Source organism: Solea senegalensis, linkage group LG7 (genome assembly GCF_019176455.1).
Source record: "Solea senegalensis isolate Sse05_10M linkage group LG7, IFAPA_SoseM_1, whole genome shotgun sequence".
Classification (NCBI taxonomy): Eukaryota; Metazoa; Chordata; class Actinopteri; order Pleuronectiformes; family Soleidae; genus Solea; species Solea senegalensis.
The window spans coordinates 1,999,872-2,020,232 of record NC_058027.1 but is presented as its reverse complement, the minus strand read 5'-3'; the positions used below and the strand labels follow the sequence as shown (position 1 = coordinate 2,020,232).

General features: G+C 41.2%; 1 protein-coding gene and 1 long non-coding RNA gene across 3 annotated transcripts in view; both read left to right on the top strand.

Annotated features, from left to right (window-relative positions):
* swap70a (switching B cell complex subunit SWAP70a) overlaps positions 1-20,361 on the top strand; it is a 924,354-nt gene that overhangs the window by 240,818 nt on the left and 663,175 nt on the right. The gene's annotated exons all lie outside the window — the stretch shown is intronic.
* On the top strand, positions 10,078-20,030 carry LOC122772112. Of its 2 annotated transcripts, none has more exons than XR_006360744.1 (3): positions 10,078-10,236; positions 19,507-19,620; positions 19,777-20,030. It is a non-coding gene; the product is annotated as an uncharacterized LOC122772112 (long non-coding RNA). The 2 variants fall into 2 exon arrangements; XR_006360743.1 differs by having other exon boundaries at positions 19,761-20,030.

The following is a 20,361-nucleotide window of genomic DNA, read 5'->3' as shown; positions in this document are numbered from 1 at the left end:
CACAGAACCTCAACCCCCGCCCTCCCCGACTCTCACCCGCCCATATCCCATCCGGTCCCTGGCCGACTGATTTATAGACACAATTAAAAAACGCTCAACAACGCTTAACATTCACTGGTAATAAAATCAGCAGCAGACTTCTACGATCTGAGACAAGGTGATATTGTTTAGCGGAATCAGCTCATTACCTCCATGTTATAAGATTAACTTTAGTGCCTTTAAAGTCAGCTGGGCTTCCCCCAACATGGGTATAAGGTCTTGCTGGAGGCGCCGTGCAAACAGGATGGATGGATGGAGTAGTGGTTGCTTTTCACTGGCAGCGGCTGGCTGCCTTAACGCCGAGCTGTAATGAGGAAATGACTAATAAGAGCTGGAGAATGGGAAATCTCGGCAGTAATTAGCCGTCTCCTCCTTCCCCCAAGGAAACAGAACACACCTTTGAAATGCTTCCAGCTCCTCTGATGTTGTCTTTTACATGCTGTCTATACCCCAGGCACCACACACACACACACACACACACACACATATGTACATACAGAGACACACACACACACGTACATACAGATATACGCACACACACTCAAGTCAAGTTGAAAATACATCCCAGATGGAGGAAAAAGAGGAAATGCATTCTTCAACCATCATTTCAGATAACACAGTGATCAGCATCCATGGTTGGTCGTGCATGCAGAGACCTTGAGTGGAGTGAGTTTAGTAAATAGATGAAGTTTGAATAGATGAGTCACATTTACACACACACACACACACACACTTCATTCATGGACCTAATGCATTCCCTGGCACCTTAACCTAAACCATCACAACTGATGGCCCTTTTCCACTATGGTCCTGGCTCGCCTCGGTACTATGCTAGTGCAAACACAAGGCGAGGCGGAGTGAGCGGAGCTGGTGGAAACACGCCACAAGTCCCTGCCCCTTACCTTAACCTAAACCTAACCTTAAACCAGGTCTTAACCCCAGAAAAGCCCTATAAAGATGTGAGGACCTCATAAAGCCCCAAATACACAAACACACACACACACCATTATGTTTTTTATGCATTATAATTTTGCACCATTATGCAACGACATAATGTTCCGTCTACTGTCTCACTTACTCTCCTGCTACATTAACTCTTATTCTCTCTCACACACACACACACACACACAAACTTCATTAAATCCGGTGGCTTTGCGAGGCAGTATTTTGTTCACCGAGTCTTTAGGAACAGAAAAGAAGTTTGTGTGCAGAAGAATAAACAGCAGACGAGCTGCAGCTCTCTAACACCCACAGATACAGTAATTTAATTAGACTCCAGAGTGCCTTGTTGACCAGCTGGACTGCTCTTGGCTCTCCACAGTAGTCATCGTTTCCTGCTTAACCAAAACTCCCTCCATAACTGCACAACATCAACGGTGGGAATGTCCCACTGACAAAGCTTCCCACTCTCCGAGCCGCCACTGTGTCGCTCAGCGAATGTGATAATGAGTAAATGATCCACATGTGGGGACCTTTTCATGCCGTGGAGCCACAGGAGCTGTGTACAATCAGTGCAGATAACAAGGTGACGTGCCAGGATGTGGATCGGACACTGGAATTCTCTTTGTTGCATTTAACAGGTTTGTTTGTTTTCTGCTTGCTGCGCTGCTTTGATCAAAACTGAACTTTCAGAGAAAAACCTCTGTGGCCTCAACTGTGGATCGTTTACCGTCACTTTCACACTAAATGCATTACAATAAACTCCAAAATCCGTGTGGATACATGAACCAGGGAGAGGTAAACGACATGCAGGACAAAGGAAATAAAGACTCTTGCGATCAATAGCTGCAGCAATGGTATGAAAAACTACCACTCACTGAAAGGACTGCGTTCACTCAGCTCTTTAATTATCGATCATGTGACCAATCACAAAGTCAGCATCCCTTTTTCTGCCACCATCACAAAAGTGTTTTATTAGTTCATCATTTATTTTATTTGAATAACATCTGGTTACAAGAATAACCAACCAATAATTTCCCTTTTTTTAATTGTCACATTTTGTCATTTTTAACCATTTCCTTGCCTTTTGTTGTCATTGTGCTTAGACTTTGTTTTATGTGTTACCTGATATTCAGCACCATTGCTCTGGGCAGCAGCAGCAGCAGCAGCATCAGCAGCAGCAGCAGCAGCAGCTTGTTGTTCAGAGCCTCACACAGAAACAATGTTGACAAAGTCAATACTCACTCTTTCAGCGCTGCTTTTTGGTCTCTACCATCTCCACAGGGAAATATCTGGATGTGTAGAATCTAAACACTGCAGCTGTGTTTGGTTTTAGTCTGGGCAGGTGCAGGCTTTTTAGAGACAAGATGGCACCGTGAGGGCAGTGAGGAATGAACAAAACTCTCAAGTTATAGGTCAGACAGCTAATGCCTTAACGGTCCAGGCAGGGTTTTTGAAAATTGAATGAGAATTTTGTTGTTTTTCATTATCACTGTTGGACTGTTATTTTACAGGATCTGGATATTCTCCTTTAAAGGTTCATTTGAAGACATGGGATTTGTGATTGCAACCAGGCACTTATTGGACAACACAGCCCGTCAATCACACTGGTGTCCACTCATGTGTGCTGTATCATCTATTTCCATAATTGGACATAGTGTTTCATTGAAGAAGAGTTGAAACTAGTGATTGAGACAATGAACTCCTGAGTTAACTGACATTATAAATGGTTCAATAGACTTCCATTGAAAGAACCCTAACGCTGCTGCTAGTGGACCAGCTGCTACTTCCATCCTACTTTCTGGGCTTCACATTTCAAACCAGAAGTCCTTTTATTTATAATATACGGTCTATGACATAAACAGAGGAGAACAACACTGTCTCTTCCTGAGAAGTCTTGTGTTTTATTTTGAAATCATTACCATTGGCTTCCTCTGTGACTTCCTGCCCCGCCCTGACCTGTGTCTGTAGCCTGCATGTTTCCTGTGTCTGTTGCCAGCTCGGCTCGTCTGCTGACCAGTAAGCGTCTCTAACTTTATGTAACATTAGCAGTTACTTGTAGCCTTTTGACCTCTTCTGTATTTTTGGTCCAATTGCAAAGCTGTTTTGTTGAAGGCTGTTGTTTAAAAGGCGTTTTTCTGTTGAAACTGAGGCTGTTGTTGCTGTTCAGTCAAAGATTTTCAAACTTTTCCACAAGTCAGCTCATTTGTCTCGGTAAGTTTTGTTGCTCTGTTAATGAGGATATAATATATTCAAAATATAATACATATTCACTATAAAAAAAAAACCAGAACAGTCTGCTGGAACTTCTGCTTCTCAGCAGAAACAGAAGGAAGTGATGGGGGCCAGTTTTTTCCCTTTGATGGGAATGAATCTCCCAGTGCTGGCAGAAATAAACAAATCCCTCATTATTATATTACAATAGCAATTCTTATGCAGAATAAAATGAATGAACGATGTGTAATATCTGAAATATTATGGCTGATTTGAGTTGTTTAGAGGACGTGTAAAGTAACAATGACTCCTCTGGGACATGGCTGATTTATACGTCCATCATTATGATCAGCAATTATGTCTTAACCAGGTTAAATGGGCTTATATATATATATACATATAGATATATATATATATATGCTTATTGTGAGAGCCAACATTTGTACTGTATATGCATTTTGTGGATACATAATCACTGTGTGATTATGTATAATTTAAGACAAGTTTAGATTTTTCTAATTAGAGTCTACTGAATAAATGATCATGTGCAGTTTTCCTGAAGTGTAAATTCTTATTTAAATCCATAATGAGGTGATTTATATCAACTCGTGCCATGACAAATGACTTTCTGAAAACTGAACTCCCTCCAGGCCTCAGCTTGGTATTAAATTGTCTTGTTTTCCCAGATCAGTGCACAACAGTGTGAGATCATGTTCAGAACCAGAACCAGTGCAGGACTTTTGAATAAAAGTCTCACCGGGGGAAACACTGTTGTAGAGCAAGAGCAAGAAATGCTGCAGTTTCTGCTCGTTATCTGAGACTTTGCCACTGACGCGCGGATGTTCAGATAAAGACCTGAATCACATTATTTTTGAATCAATGCAGAATAATAAGTCACATGACCCAGCGCTGTAGTCATAGGATCATATATTTTCCATTCTCTAGAAATCTTTTTTCTTTTTTTTAAAGCAAACCTAATTAAAAAGAAAGTAACAATGTTAAGAAAAATATGACATAATATCTCTCACATTCGCCAAAAACATTATATTTGTATTTGTTTGTTTGTTTGTTTGTTAGCAGGATTACACACAAAAAAAACCCCTATAGTTTCAGGTTATTAAGCCTCATTTCCTCGGTGTCTGAAGGATTTCTGCCCTCATTTACAAAATTTCCCCAAAGAGTCTGAGCACCGGAGACTCTAATACGACTTTATCATGAAATATCATGGATTATTCAGTCTGTGACTCAGAACGGTGCTTTAATTCATTTAGGTTATTAGAACACTTCTTTCTTTCCTACCTTTACAATAAGAACAAGAACATCATGCACAGGATTGTTTGGACTTGGCGGAGGCACACACTCCAGAGGGCCGTTCTAGTTTACTTTATTTTCTTCCTATAGATCCAGGATTCCAACACAACACAACACAACACAACACAGCAGAATGTTTAGTGTTCCATGTTTTGTCACATTCATGTTGGTCCTTTGTGTCTCTTTCTGTTTCGTTAAAATCACTCATGTCCAGTCTTGTTGTGCACTTCCTGTTTTATTTTGTTCCCGCTGTTTTCAGATCCTGACTTCCTCCCTGTGTGTGATTGTCGTTAGTTCCTACCTCCATGTATAAAGAACACCGTTGTCAGGTATGAGTTTTTTCAGTGTAGATTTAGAACCTCCATGTGAGCGTCTTCTGTTTGTGGAATCAATTCCTTTTGTTTTATTCTACTTTGTTGAGCATCATGAGTTCAAAGACGTTACATATTGTCAGTGTTTAAAATACAATGACATACAAAAACATGCTATAGAAACGGCTGCAGACAGATGACGAAACAGACACGACAACAAACTGTTACGATGGAGTAAAACCATAATAAACGTGTTTATAAACATAAATGTTGCACATGATTGTTCTACTGAGAGAAGGAGGAGTTAAAAGCTGCAGCACATGCATACGCTGTCTTCTTTACGTGCTTGAAAAGCAATATCTGCTTCTGCTGAAATATTTACATTTTATTGTTGTACTTTATTCAACAACAAGAAAAACTTTTTCTTCCAAAAAAACTTTCAAGGGACGTTTTTCCCCCAACGTTTAACAAAAGTACCTTTTCCTCTGAACTGGAACCATTGACTCTGAAATCCTCCTAACGTTGTTGTATAATATTTGAATGAACAAATTCTGCGAGACAGCGTTTCCCTGGAGACAGACAGGTGACATTTTTCTTAAAACTCCATGAAATATGGAAGTGGTTTTATTTGTCAACTCATGAATTTTTATTCACGGAGTTCATAACAATGTGTCCTGTCAGAATGTGTAATCTCTTATGACTAAAATGCCATTATGGGCCACACACACACACATTTCCATGACTTCAGAGGACGTTGCATTGACTTAATTCATTTCCTGCTGACTTCCTCTAACCTGAACCATAATTACTACTGGTCTAACCCTATAAGCATAACCTAACCCTAACCTCAGCCTCACTTTAAAACATTAAAATGAGGTAGTTTATGTTATAATGTGAGTGTGTAATTTACAGATTTAGGTCCCCACAACATAAGGAACACCAGGTACACACATACACACAGGATGCATTTAAAAGCTTTGTATTTACACAAACTTTATACATCAACGTGAATAAGTATTTCAAGTCTTTTCCCTCTTTATCACGTCCACAGTCGCGTTGACCGTGAGGTCACATTGCGATGCGAGCTGTGACGGATTTATTGATCTGACGCTGTTTTTATAAGATTAGAAGCCATTTGTTGTGTCGCAGATCGACACTAAAGCACGCTTGGATTGGATTTGTGAAGATTTTGTTGTGATGTAAGTTTAAAAACACCCTCCTCCCCTCTTTCACTGATTGGTTCATTTATCAGATTCGATCCTTGTTTTTTTTTCTGTCCAGATGTTGAAACTCAGTGGCCTCTCGAGACAGTTTTCCATTGATTTGGTGTAATTTAAGAATCTAACTCATTCCTGTTGTTACATCAGCGTACATATGTTAGCTCACTAAACACCTATTGATCAGTGATGTCTTTTTAAAGACCCTCATCACTACCTCCCTCCCTGGTGGACTGTTTTCTTAAACTTAATTGTAATCTCTTCTTGTTTCTAATCTCACTTTAGCAAACATTTTGCAGCTCATTGAACTGAAGAGAGAGCTGTGGTTCATGGATTTCTCTGAATGCAAAGACAGGTATCGGTGCACTGAAGATACTTAAAGATTCAGAGCGAGAATTTAACCGTGAGATATTTATACCAAGAGAGTCACGGAACTATGGTGGCCTTTGCATTTTCTTCTTCTTCTTCTTCTTCTCTGGCTGGTTTGTCTGTTCTGGCTCAAGAATCTGCTCTAGCATTCTCCGTAATGCAAAGACCATGGAGGCTTCCTCTAAGGCTATGAAAGTGATTATACACTTATTATACAAACAGAAGGATAGGTCTTATATTATGTATAATATTATAATGTTAAACATTTGGGGAGTGAAAAGGGTTAGAGATGAGCACATTCAAGGCTCATCTCTGTACATGTTGTCTATGTACAGTGCCTTGAGATAATGTATGTTATGATTTGGCGCTATACAAATAAATTGAATTGAATTGAATTGAATCTCAGGTCGAACGGTTTGGACATGAAGTGAAGCTGCTTATATAAATGAGATTGTGTCATGATTCCACCTCACAGTTCTTCTCTCCCTCCTTCTCATCACCTCCTTCTCATCAGCCACTCCCTCCTCATCAGCTCAGCTCCACTCACCTGTTCACAGCAGCTGCCCCTGATCACTAATCAGCCCACTACATATACTCCTCTCCACCATGCACTCACTGCCGGATGGTTCTGTGTTGTTTGCACTTGTCTCTCCAGTGGTTTTTGGACTGATTCCCCAGTTTCGACCCTGCCTGTCCCCGACCTGTCTGCTCTGGTTCTGTTCTGTTGATCGACCCAGGCCTCTGCCCCTGACTCGGTCTGCTTGCTGTGACGGAACAGCTCAGCCTCAGGTCCATTTCCTGCCGTCTCCTCAGAGTCGGTTTGCTGGTCATCGGCTGCACCCCACCAAGCAAGTTTATACAATTATGCCGTCTTTGAAAAGGTGAAGAATACAAGTCTTTACTGACTGTCTGTCTGTCTATGTGTGCATTTGGGTCCTCCCCTGAACCGTTACAGATTGTAGTTCTATAAACATATAATCAATCACCTCTCCTCTGTTCCCCATTTTTTCCCTTTCACCCCAACCGGTCGAGGCAGATGCTGCACGTCTCTGCACGAGTCTGCTTCTGTCAGAGTTTTTTCTCTCCACTGACGTCTTGTTGTGTTTCTCTGCTCTCCTTGATGTCTATGTACAGAGCCTTGACATAATGTAAGTCATGATTTGGTGCTATACTAATTGAATTAAAGGAGGCGTGGTTGAGGTGTGGTCCCATGCGGAGGAGGGACAGTGATTACACTGCACAGAGGATGTTGAAGATAGAGATGGATAAATACTTTATTGTCCCCCCCCGTGGATGTGTAATAGACAACCAGTGATTAAGTAATGTCATTAAATCACAGTTCAGTCTGATTTAGCAAAACAATAAATAAATAAATAAATAAATAAAGATAAAAAACTCATATGTAATGTAAATGTAATATGAAGTGCATGTACATAATGAACTCCTGTTAACGGACACCTGTCAATGTCACAGATAATGTTACTGGCTTTGGGAGAATTATAATCAATAAAAAAAATCAGTCAACCTAATCAATACCTGCAGCCACACTCACACACTCACTGTTCCTGATAAACCATTGATTCTAAACAGGATTCTTGCTATAACTTTAACGGTGACACAGAAAACAACAGTGCAGGTTTCTCTGTTGACTGTTTTGCACCAGTGAGAGAGAGAAAAAAACACAAATGTGTTTCTCCCACCTTTTGTGTTTGTGTTTGAATAAGCGAACAATCTCCAGCCTGCAGTGGCTCACTGTCTCTGTCTGAGATAAATGGGCTTAATTTTGTCCGGTGCTCAGACTGCATGCAACAAAAATGCAAGGAAACAGACGCTGATAGTGCGACTCTCATTAAAGGCTAAAAGGTACAAGTGAAGGTGTAGAAGATGTCGCTTTTTCCTCAGTGAAATTCTGCTGCTGATATGAAAGCTCACACTGACTGGAAACAGCTCAGAAAACTAAAACGAATGTTTGCTGGGCTCATGGAGATTCAGGAATGCACTGTAAATGTAAATCTTTGTCTCCAAAGGGAAAATAAAGCATTTCTACAAACATTTGTCAATAATAACCGTGAAAATAAACAGCTGAGGGTTGTGACTTTAAAACACAGCAACGACAAATGAATCCGGACAGAAAACCTATAAACAAGAGCAGGCGTTTGAAGAGAAAATGAGCAAATGAAAAGCAATAAATCAAAGCGAGCATGCACTCACACAAGAGAACCAAAAGCCTTTCTTTCATAAAGATGTCACAGCGGCGTCAGTGGAAGAGGAATCCACAAATCTGGTGCAACAATGTGAAAAGACACCTCAGTGTGTGTGTGTGTGTGTTTGTGTTTGAAGGACAGTGGACCTGGTTTGTGCTCGTTCGATTTTCAGTGTTTATAAAGTGAATTTTGATGTTAAATCTCTTGAACTGCGTCCAGAGTCACAGATAATTGTAACGTAATAAACTGGAGGAAATCTGCTCCGTCTTAGCCGCAGTGACTTGGTCTCACGTCTAAAAATGACAATGTAACTGAACATTATTATGAGCACAGGCGAAGGATCTTCATTGTTCTGCTGACCTTCGTTGATTAAAATGATCCTTGCATTCTCTCTTCCTGGCAGCCTTTGTGTAAGTATATTCACCCTTTTGCCCCGGAGTAATTTACTTTACTGAGGAAGTTTCATTATAGACTCCCAGTTAACAGGCGTCTGTGTTAAATATGAGGCAGAGCCGTGTCATATTACTGTGTAAATATGATAAGACTATGGATCCCTGCAGGCAGTTGTATGTTAACGCCTGTTAAGCGCAGTCACGCAACCAAGAAGCAATAAAGCAGCATTTTTCTTCAGGCAAATGAAAGAAAAGATAAGATATTGAGATAGATGTCATGTCATACACAACATTGTAAAAACATGCCTTCATAATTGTTGGGGGTGAAGCCTTCTGCTCATTAACGACCTTCACAGGGTTTGTATCTGTGGACTTGCCTCATGTTACCAATGTTATAAAACCATGAAAACACTGTATGTCACCAGCAAAGGTTACACAATCACACAGTTTTTAATGAGATGTAAGGCCACGTCATCCACACTGTGAACAAACAGGAAGAGGTTAGAATGGATTATTGGATTCATTTGAAGGCTCCTCCACGTAACCGCTGCACTAATACTCCCGCGGTGGTAACACTGTGGCAGAACAAGGCGGACGAGGGGGACTCGTGTCACCTGACTTGAGGCTTGACTAACGTTGGTAAAAGACTTGACTTAGACTTGAGTGAAATGACTTGAAATGACTTGACTTGTGTTAACGTTAACACACAAACCTGGCAACCGAGCAACACCAACACCACTACGTGTAATTTCATGTGACACTTCAAATCCCACAAAGGAACGTAGGACAGGAAGTCATTTGGTTGCTATTTTAATCTAATCTAATGCTAGTTAAAGTCTTGGTTGATCAAAAGCTGGTTATGATCAGTGCATGAAATGTGCTGTTTTTTAGACTAATATTTGAAATGCATTTCTATGGTTTACTGTTGACCAATGCTTTTATTTTGTAGTCTTCCTGTTTTCCCGGTGCTGGTTCGTGGACTTCCTGGCAGGTGCTGTGATTGCTGATTGGCTCATTCCACTCACCTGTGGCAGTGATGACCCGCTGAGTTCCAGTCTCCTCCTCTCTGAGTCGTCGCTTATTCATACGTGGTACAACTCTGTCCTGCTGAGTACTAGAAGTTTTTTTGTTGACTTTTTTCCAGTTGAGGCTTGTGTGTTTTCACTGGTCTTCCACAGAAGTCTTGTCATTTACAGAGGACACAAATGTGCCACAGCCACCACTGCTGCGACTGCCTCTGGTCAGTACTTTGTTTTCCTTCTCTAAAATGATAAATCATGTTTAAGAAGTCTTTTATTTCCTGGACGTACCTGTGTGTCCTCCTGCACATCCTGGAGGACACACATTTCTTTTGTTAACCTCGTCCTTTGACCTGTTTGCCTCTGCTCCTCTGGGTCCGGCCTGTAACATAATGTCAGTATTCTTTACATTTTAAGGCTCTGTAGTTTTATTTATTTTCATTTTATTGATGTTAATTATATACTATTTGTGTGAATAATGCAGTGTTTCTATCACAGATAAAACACTAGTGGTTGAAAATGCTTTTTTTAGCATCACTTAAATGTGGAATATCTGGGAAATCATACTCTATACTCCCATGACTTGACTTTTAACTTGCTTGATTTAAAGTCGGGACTCTACTTGCTTGAGGCTCGAAGGTTCAGACCTGAGACCTGCTCGAGGCTTGCATACGTGCGACTTACTCCCGTCTCTGGAACAAGTTGTCTTTCAACCAGGAAGTCCTTGGTTAAATCCCCAGCTCAGCTTCTACATGCCGTCGTGTCCCTGACTCTTAAACCTAAGTTGCTCCCGACGGCTGTGCAGACGGCATATGTTACTTTTTTTAACTGCATATTCAACATAATCATTAATTCCAACTGGGAAAATGAAAGTTTGCCCTGAGATGTGTGTGAGAGGACGGCTGAAGGCCACAGTTGACAGTTTGTATTTCATGGTCAGATAACGTTGTGTTTGCTGTTTGTCTGGTGAACAGTGGACAGTTGTTAGTGGCACTGCTGCACTTTCCAAAACTGACACTCAGAAATATCCACAGTGCAACAAACACTCCCCAGCAGACACTCGTTATATCTCGTACTGTGTGCAGGGCTGAAGCCATCATCAGTCCTCACCAGGCGCGTCCATGATGGGAGGATGCATTGCTAACATTTTTAATGGCCATGACACAAGTGACAAAGTGGATAAATACATCTGCCTGTGAACGGTATTAATCACTGTTCAGCAGTGAATACCAACAGTTATCACCACAACAAACATTATCCAAGGACTTTTGAAACAAAGTTTGTCCTTCAAAGTGTGTAATATGTATATTTATATCAATTTAAAAGCTTGAACCCTGCAGCTTTAGTAACAAACGTCCCTCCTGTTCCCATGCACATAGCTGAAAGGATGGTAACTCTCTTTATTCTCTCTCCATATGACAACAAAACTACCTCTGTGTAGTAAACCCACCTTCCTCATTTGAGTTTGATCTGATTTTAAATCCTTTTACTGAACCTTCACAGATACAGGTGCACAGAAAAGAGAGAGCGGTCTTTGTTCAGACCCACGACCACATCCTCACATCGTGAGTGTGAGCGGTGTTGTGTTTCACTCCTGCGGGGATCTGATGTATACATCTGCAGACACGGTGTCATGCGGTGTCATTGACTGAAACTATAGAGCCGGTATCTTCCATCATGCGACGTGTGCCGCGTGGCTCGCGTCCTTTCGATTTTTTTGAAGGAGAGCCACTTAGTGCTGGAAATAGCTCAATGGATTTTCTCTTATCATAGGACACAAGTAATTGTGTTTAAAGTTGGATTTTTGAACACATGTACATGTTAATTTCTCAGACAGTTGGTGTAGTGGTTTGCAGTCTGGCTTTGCAGCAAGAAGACCTGGGTTCGCGACCCGGTCGGAACAAGGGCCTTCTCTCCGTGTGTGTGTGTGTGTGTGGGCATTCTCCGGGTTCTCCAGCTTCCGCTCACAGTCCAAAGACACACACATTTGGGCAAATTGGTCACTCTAAATTGACTGTGAGCGAACGGATGTTTGTCTCTGTCTCTCTGTCCAGGGTGTGACCTCCGCATAGAAGATGGATGGATGGACACACACAGATAATTAGGAATCAAACTACTCATGCATGTAAGCTCAGTCAGAATTTCCTGGAATAAAACAACTGTGATAAAAACATTATTTGTACTGACAAGGAGATCGATCTCATGCTCTGTGAGCTTAAAAAAATGTCCGTGGATGTAAGAACACTTTGAATGATGCTCAACATGCTGACAACTACTCAAACTTTAACACAAAACTACTAATAATGAGATTTTCTGTTAATCTCATTGAGGTAACGTAAAGTGAATTACCAAAGCAGACACTGTATGTTAATGAGATTCCAGAGATTAAGACGTTTTGTTAAATGAATCCCTACAGCAGGTGTTTTATTATACTGGGCCACGTCTTCAACTCAAAGTTAATCCTCTCTATTCAACATGAACGGCGATGCAGTGATGCCATTAACTGACCTTCAGGAGTTTGATGATACTTTATTTGGTGCAGTAAACAATTGCCCATGAGTGTGTGTGTGTGGGGAGGGAGTGCATGTTCTGATTTAATTGCATTGTCCCTTGACCCCGCCCACATTAGCACGCTGCTACAGTCTCCCTGTTTGACTAGAACTGAGCGTCCTGGTGGGAGTGAAGGGGTCCGATGCACTTTTTTAAATTATAGATGAATCTGGAGAGCAGATGTGAAACAGAAACTGTTTGTGGCCACAAACAGTTTCTCTCTCTCTCGGTGGCTCGTGTGCTGTAAATGTTAATATGCAGTTATTGCTCTGACCGCACAAACACTGAGATATGATCATTCACAGTGTTACAGCAGCCATTATTCTCTTTTTGTGTTTTAATGAGCGTGGAGAAACAGAGTCATGTTGAAAACGGCGTCGTTGGCAGGTGAGTCAAACCGCCATAAATCTGTTTTTGAAGTAGACGCTTAACCTCGCTCTTCACTGTGAGTTTTAATCAGTACCTTCCATAAATTTTAAATGATGCAGCACAATGTTTTTTGCCTGCGGTGAATTGAAATGTACCAAAGAACAACAACACTTTGTGAAAGTAAAGTTTTTAGCCACATTAGCACTGTGGTGGAAGAAACATCCATCGTGGTTCAGGTGAATAGTTCACTTTTTTCCACCAGCTTCAGTGTGAGAATTTCAAAATGTAAATCCAGTGCTTTGATTTAGTCCCAAGTACATTGAGACTCTCACTAAGTCACTGGCTGCTTACCGTCATGACACCAGGCAGTTTGTGACTCCTCCGCAGCCGCCTGAGACTCTGGAGCTGCTCCTCTCGTGTCTTCAGTCGCTGCCACGGGGCCGTGTTTCTGCTTACTCTGGAAAATCCATCCTTCCTTTTCACAGTGAGATGGAAACATTAAAAAAACCAGTGTGAGCAGTGGATCGCTGACACGGTACTCACTGTGTGACCGACTGCATTTATGAATGACAACTACCTTTACAAGCCTTTGACTTCTCCCGTATCCCTGCTGTTATTTCATTAAAACATTTTCAAGGGCTCTCATTTCCCTTTCATGAAATCGGCTTCATGTGAATATATATATATATATGTGTGTGTGTGTGTGTATATATATATACACACTGTATAGTGTATAGAAATGCACGCATCAAAGAGATGTGACTTTAAAGCTTAAATATCTGATATATTAATAATGCAGCCAGCTGCTATTTTCTTTTTTATAACGTTAAAGTAGGGAATCGCAGTCTTTTCTTTGTTTCACTGTTAATCTTTGTCCTTCCTGTGAAGACAAACTAAGACGTCTCCAGCTGTGGTTGGCAGTGATGTAAACGTTCATCCAGAGCTACACTTTCAGTTCATTCCGCCCACGAGCGACGAGCGACAGCACAGCGTATCTGTACATGCACACGTGTCGTCATGTGAGCAGCGTGTTTGGACAGATGTTGATTTTTTTTTCCCTTAGTGTCCGTGATCAATACGACTGAGTGAGGATCAGATGGCTCCTGTCTCTTCTCTCACTCTCCCACAGCTTCATTGACTGCCTGACAGGTTAGGTGTCGTTTTTGAATGGACCGTGTGAGGGTGTAAAGCCACATACAAACAGAAGACCTGCTACACCTACACATATTTGTCTGTGTGGTGTTTATTCAGCTGTTTGGCCACAACACAAGAGGAGCAGCCCACCGACTGGGCTGAAAATGGACCGTGACTGATGCAGCCCTGCATTTCAATGGTGAAAGGAAATATTCAGCACGGCAGAGCGTAAAAGACGCTGTCAGTCAGCATAAGCAGGAAACTTAGAGCTCGCATTCTGTGGACGCTGTGATCGGCCATCAAAACTCATAAAGGCAGCAGGCAGGCAGGCAGGCAGGCGTCCTCGGGTCTGAGTAGTCCTGTGATCTCCACACTTCACTTCCTGACAAAAGATCCCACAAACAACAGAGAGGCTTTATGGTTCGTTTTTATTGTTCCAAGTTTCCAGATGCAGAAGTTCCAGATCGATGAAGCGTGCAGCCAAATAACCATCGAACTATGTCTGCATCGCTTATGAAACTGACCAACACTAAGAAAAAGTCAAAATTCTACTGAGATTGATTTTAATTTGCTTGGTTGATGCCTCTCTCCTCCCTGCAGACAACAGAAAAGCCCCAGTCTATGATTGCCGTTCACCTCTCTGCACCAATGACAGACAGAGTTCTCCTGTGAGATTAAATGTCATATCTTCATCTTTCCCCGGGTTTTGCAGCAGAGCACGTGCGTGACCTCCAGTCACAAAGATCTGCAGCAGAAACTCTCTGAGACCTGCGATGAATGATAAAAAACTTCAGCACAAACTTTTCCCCGAGTCCAGTGTGTGTTCTGTAGTGGATGTGTGCAGATTTACACTTCACCTTATAGGGAGGGGTTTATCAGCATCATAATGAGATATCTCTGTGTGTGTGTGTGTGTGTGTGTGTGTGTGTGAAATGCCTTCAGTCATGTTTTAAACTCTATAATGTCAAACCTTTCAACATGGAGACGGATAAATCCCCTTAAATATCACTTCTCTAAGAGAAGAAGTGGCTCCTTCTTTATCATCCTGCCATCACAGAGATGAGCAGGTGAAAAATGGTTGTATTTAAGTTTTTGCATCATCTCAGGACACTTTTTGTTTTCTCAGTTATTTCTGTTTTACTTGTAGTTTCTTCCTCGTGTGTCATCTTCGGAGTTACTTCCTGACATTGTTTGTTTTCTATGGAATTAGATTTGTGTCAATATTTTTAAACAACACTTTTCACGCAGCAAACACTTTTTAAGAAGTAAAAAAAAAAAAAAATCGATTTAATCATTCAAAAATATTGTATTTTATTGTTTGAAAATAAATTAAAAAACGAGTTCCAGACATACAGCGACTCCATGTGACGACTTCCGGTCCACTGATGTGGACCTGAAATGAACTTAAAATGACAAAAAGAAACGTGGGAATATAAATAATTATATATAGTTATTTTTAATAAAATACAATAGTCTTGAATAATAATTTTTAAAAATTGTTGTTTGCTACATGAAAAGTGAAAAATAAAATGCTCCTGCTGCGTTGTTAGTTTCACGTTCCTGATGTTTTACCCTCGAGTTGCTTCTTTATTCCTCATTTATTTTCGTCTAAACCATAGTGTGAAGCTGTTAAATATAAATCATCATCAGACTGCTGATAAAAGCCTCCGGGCTCCACACCGCTGTGTTTCTCGGTGTCGTGCTGCTGTGTGTGTTGGTGTTGGCGGAGGCTGAGGCTGTCTGCACGAGTCAGGACTGTGGCAGCGTAATGACCCAGGCGCTGGAGCTTTAAGTTTTCATTAAAACGCTCGTGTTGTTTGGCCATCCTCATTTCCCCCAAACTAGCAGACAATGACGGGACGCAACATAAATACTCCACAGAGTCCCAGATTGTCTTAATGATCAAATGTCATTTAGGACCAAGGGTTAAAGGTCATGATATCATGCCATGTTATAGTATAGCAGTCTTATTGAGATTTAGCGTCATGTTTATAGCCATAATAACAGTGTTAGGCACAAAATCCTATCTGGTTAAATGATGGAAAAAGTGTTTTGGTTTAATATGATAAGAGATGAGATGACACTGGTGAATGCACAGAACCATTGATTCACACACGACAGAACTCTCACTCTGTCAGACGCAGAGGACATAAAAGACAAGGCTGATGTTTGTCCTTGAGCCGACGCGTTGCCCAGGAAAGTAAACGCATCCGCGACACAACTCTAAACTTCTCTCTTAGACAAAACTGACAGAAAAAAAAACCCCATTACATTTAGAATAGAAAAAATAATACAATAGTAGAAGAATCCAGCAATATCACTGTAATACCATATTATTAATGTGTCCTGATACATTAGTGATGTTTCATTGTTTGATTTGTGTCAAATCTTTTGTTACTGTACAGAACTGTGTTGTATGAGACAGTATTTTTGGCATGTGAAGCTCTTAACTCCAAACCGCTGTGATGTGTCACAGGTTTTTGAAAAATCCAACCCTGAGGTTTTTGGGTTTTTTTTCCTCTGACTCCCTCTGGCAGAAAACAGACATCCACCTACACCGTGCTGATGTGACTGACATTCTTAAAGTGTTTAACTCGTGTTCTATCACTGCCTCAGTTTCTCTGAAGAGACAACATCAGGATTTTTTACCTATTTCCCCTCTTGTGTCAGGACACAGAAACAAATGTACTGTTTGTTTGTGTGTGAATATTCATTTCAAGTGGTTTATTTACGGAGCTTAAGGGCAAGTCATGCAAAAGCTAATTGTATCTCGAATGCAATAACTGTTTTAATACATAAAACATGAGTTAATGGTTGTATTTAATCTAAATATTAGCCACACCTCAACTGATCTATAAAAGCCATTTAGTTTTTGTTTTGTTTTTAGAGGAACAACATAATGAAAAATGACTCAAAGATTTTTTTAGGTTCACAGTCATAGAGCAAACGCTGCCCCCGGGATATTAAAGCGATGACGTGTTAGAATATAGTTTCATTTCAGCAGAAAGCGGCGTGATAAAAGCCTTTGGTCATAATAACTGAGCCGATGTTTAATCTTGTGAAGTCCAAACTCTTTGATAAGAAAATAAAGGCGGATAAATCATGGTTATTTGCTACATTTACCATTGTGAGCGCAACAACTGAGTTTCTGAAATGAACGCGGTGGAATCGCCCATGGGCAAAAAAAATCAATGGAATTATACTTTTCCACTTTTAACGAGATCACTTTCTTATTAAAAATCCTCCTCCGTGCATTGATGTGACTTTCACAGGACGTTCAGTCACTGAATGGACATGAAATCAACAGAAACTAACGTCCGTTTACAGAAAGGTTTTTAAATTCAAACTAAATCATTTTAGTGCACGTGAAGTTTTAAGTGGAGGTTTGATCATTTCCATCAGAATCATCATTATCATCATCAACTACACACGGATAATTCATCTCAGACTCTTTTCATCCACGTCTGAATTCCAGCTGATTCTTCATCCCATATTTGTTCCAAGCAGATTATCAGACGTGTGTGTTCTTGGTGTTTAGGTTTGTCAAATCTATCCTCCAGTTATTTTTTATTATTATTTTGTAGATTGCGGACGTTAAAGGCAAAACGTTCACCTTATTCCTGAGTAGAAAAACCTGCTGCCTTTGGGCCAGAAATGATTTAGTTGTCCGCCTTGTGCAGAACTCTGGTCCCTGACGCAGTCAAACACCCTCACAACATCAACGCTGTCCCTTTCCTCAAGGGTAGAGCTTATTTCTCACCTCACAGACGAGTGCATAACACGTCTAAATGATTGAATTTTCATGATGTTGTTAAAAGCCCTGCTGCGAGCTGCCTTTTGTTTTCACCATGTGCTTTTCACATGAACTTGGCGGTGAAAGTGTGGATGTTTCATTCTATTTTCCACTAAACTGACATCATCCATGAACTCTTTGGATTATTTTTACGTTCCTCTCCAGCGTGTTGACAGTTTATTCCTCTTATTTTGAGGTCTTCCTACGACTCTTTCCCTCCTCCCATTGTTTTTATGCCCTCGGCTGCCTGAGCCTGCTGCCCACTCGCAAACACAGAACACTAAGCCTAATTTAAGGCACCCACTTCCACTCATCACCCATTAAATGCTGACAATGCTGTTACAGGGGAGACACCTGATTAAACTTAATAACCAAGAGAGTTTTTAAACACACAGTAACTCAATAATTTAACACCGAGGCTGAATGTATTTTGAAGATAAACGGAGGTTAATTCCAAGGTCAACAGGGGGATTATTTAGCCTAGACATCTAGACGCACCCTAGCGGTAGCAAATTTAATTTGCAGCCAGTTCCGTCTTGAAACTCCTCGTTTGCTCGTGAGCTGCAAAATCCAAACTCTGGTTTGGCCGACATACCTCGATGATGCTGCGTGGAATATTAGCCCTGGGTGTCTTCGACGGAGTCGGCTCACGGTCTCGTTTATCTGAACGACCTGTGGTGGTTTCTCCTGCAGAGGTTTCCTCGTTCTTTTCCTCTCCAGTGCACCGGCAACTCACGTTCAAGTCTGGATCAAAGGGAGAGACGCCGCTGACAGATTCTGCTCAACTTTGCCGGTGTTTTCTCTCCGACATGCAGTCGTCTCTCGGCGGTGTCTTCTGTTTTTTTGAAGACGCTTGTAGAATGTACAAAAACATCTCAGGAATCTCTCCATCAAACGTTTCCACACGCGGAAACACTTGCCCATGGACCCGTTTCCGTTGCGTTCTTCGTTGCTGTGATTGGTTTTAGCGCTTTCCTGTTGTGCGCAGAGGGAATTTGAAAGACAAGCTTTGATCCCGCCCCTCGTGTGTGAACGCAGACCAAACATCTTGATGTAGGGTTAACATTTTAAATATTTTATTATTGTCTCCTTGTGTCTTGATATTTGACCATGGTTTAAAATATTCTTCTAAGTCGATTTATTTTTCACGTCTTGATTGATTACGTCCACAGAAGGGCAGCCCGTGGCCAAGTGGAAAGGGAACTTGGGTTGTCAGTTCAAGTCCCCTCCAGGTCAAAAGGGCTGAGGTACCCCTGAGCAAGGTACCCAACCCCCATTGCGACTCAGTGTGGCAGCCCACTGCTCCTAATTCTGGGATGGGTCAAATGCAGAGAAATAATTTCCCTAAGGGAATTAATAAAGTAGAAGATTTAGAAGTAGGTTTGTGAGCAAAATAAATCAGAAAGTAAAGATTTTGATTAACTGAGATATAGAAGAAGAAGAATGTTTACATACAGCCGATCCAGATATAGAACGTGAGCAGCCTTGGCAGAGGTCTGCACGCTCATATTTATGGTAAAAATCTGTTTTCCTCTGAGGCCGTTGAGTAAATTGAATATTTACTTGTTAAGATATTCTCTATTGTGAAAAAAACATGCCCCCCATGCATTCACTGTATAAAACGTTCCCATCTGTTGGCACGCAGGGTTCTCGTCGAGGAGGCTTGAAGCACATCCTGAACACACAAACACACTGAGCCCTATCGACGTACGAGGAGCCACAAATCCAGCTGGAGGTGATTTGGGTGAAAAAAACAAAAGTGAGTCATCCACGCTTTACCTGAGAGCTCCAGATTCTGAATCTCTGTGAAGACGAGAAGAACTTCACATTCTCTGCTGTGGGAAATAATCAGCAAATGAGTAGAAATGAACGTATATTTATTCTTTTTGACTGCTGCAGCTCTGATGAATCACAGGTGGCGGGGAAGTGGAGATGACAGTAAATGGAGGGGATGAAAGAGAGTTGTCAAGTCTGTGACACATGCGACGCAACAGCAGCCAAAAAAACATTTTAACTCCGTGCCAGTGAGTTCCATACTGACGACGTGACGCTGCCAACATTCACAATCCACATCACCACGGCTGCATTCATGCTTTATTGACGTATACACGTCTACTGTATATGAGATCTGCACATTACATGTCATTTTAATAAGACGTGTTGTGTTCATTTGTTGCTGTGTGTGTGTGTGTGTGTGAGCAGAGCTGTGCCCACACACATTCAAGTCAATGCACTTAAAGACTCTGCCAGTCCTTGAGTGTGTTTCCCTCCCAATGTCTTTAAGAAAATTAAAAGGATGAATCATTTAAAAAGCCTAACACTCACACAACGGTCGCACTAAGACTCAAACATGTTCAGATTGCTTCCTAAACCACAAAGAATAAAGACGTGTTTTTTGCTGAAAGGCTCTCTTGAGGTGACACGCCTTTTTCTTTTTCCCGAGCTTCCAAAAACAAAGCAGTGAACACATTATTTAATCTGCACAGAGTGAACGGGACCT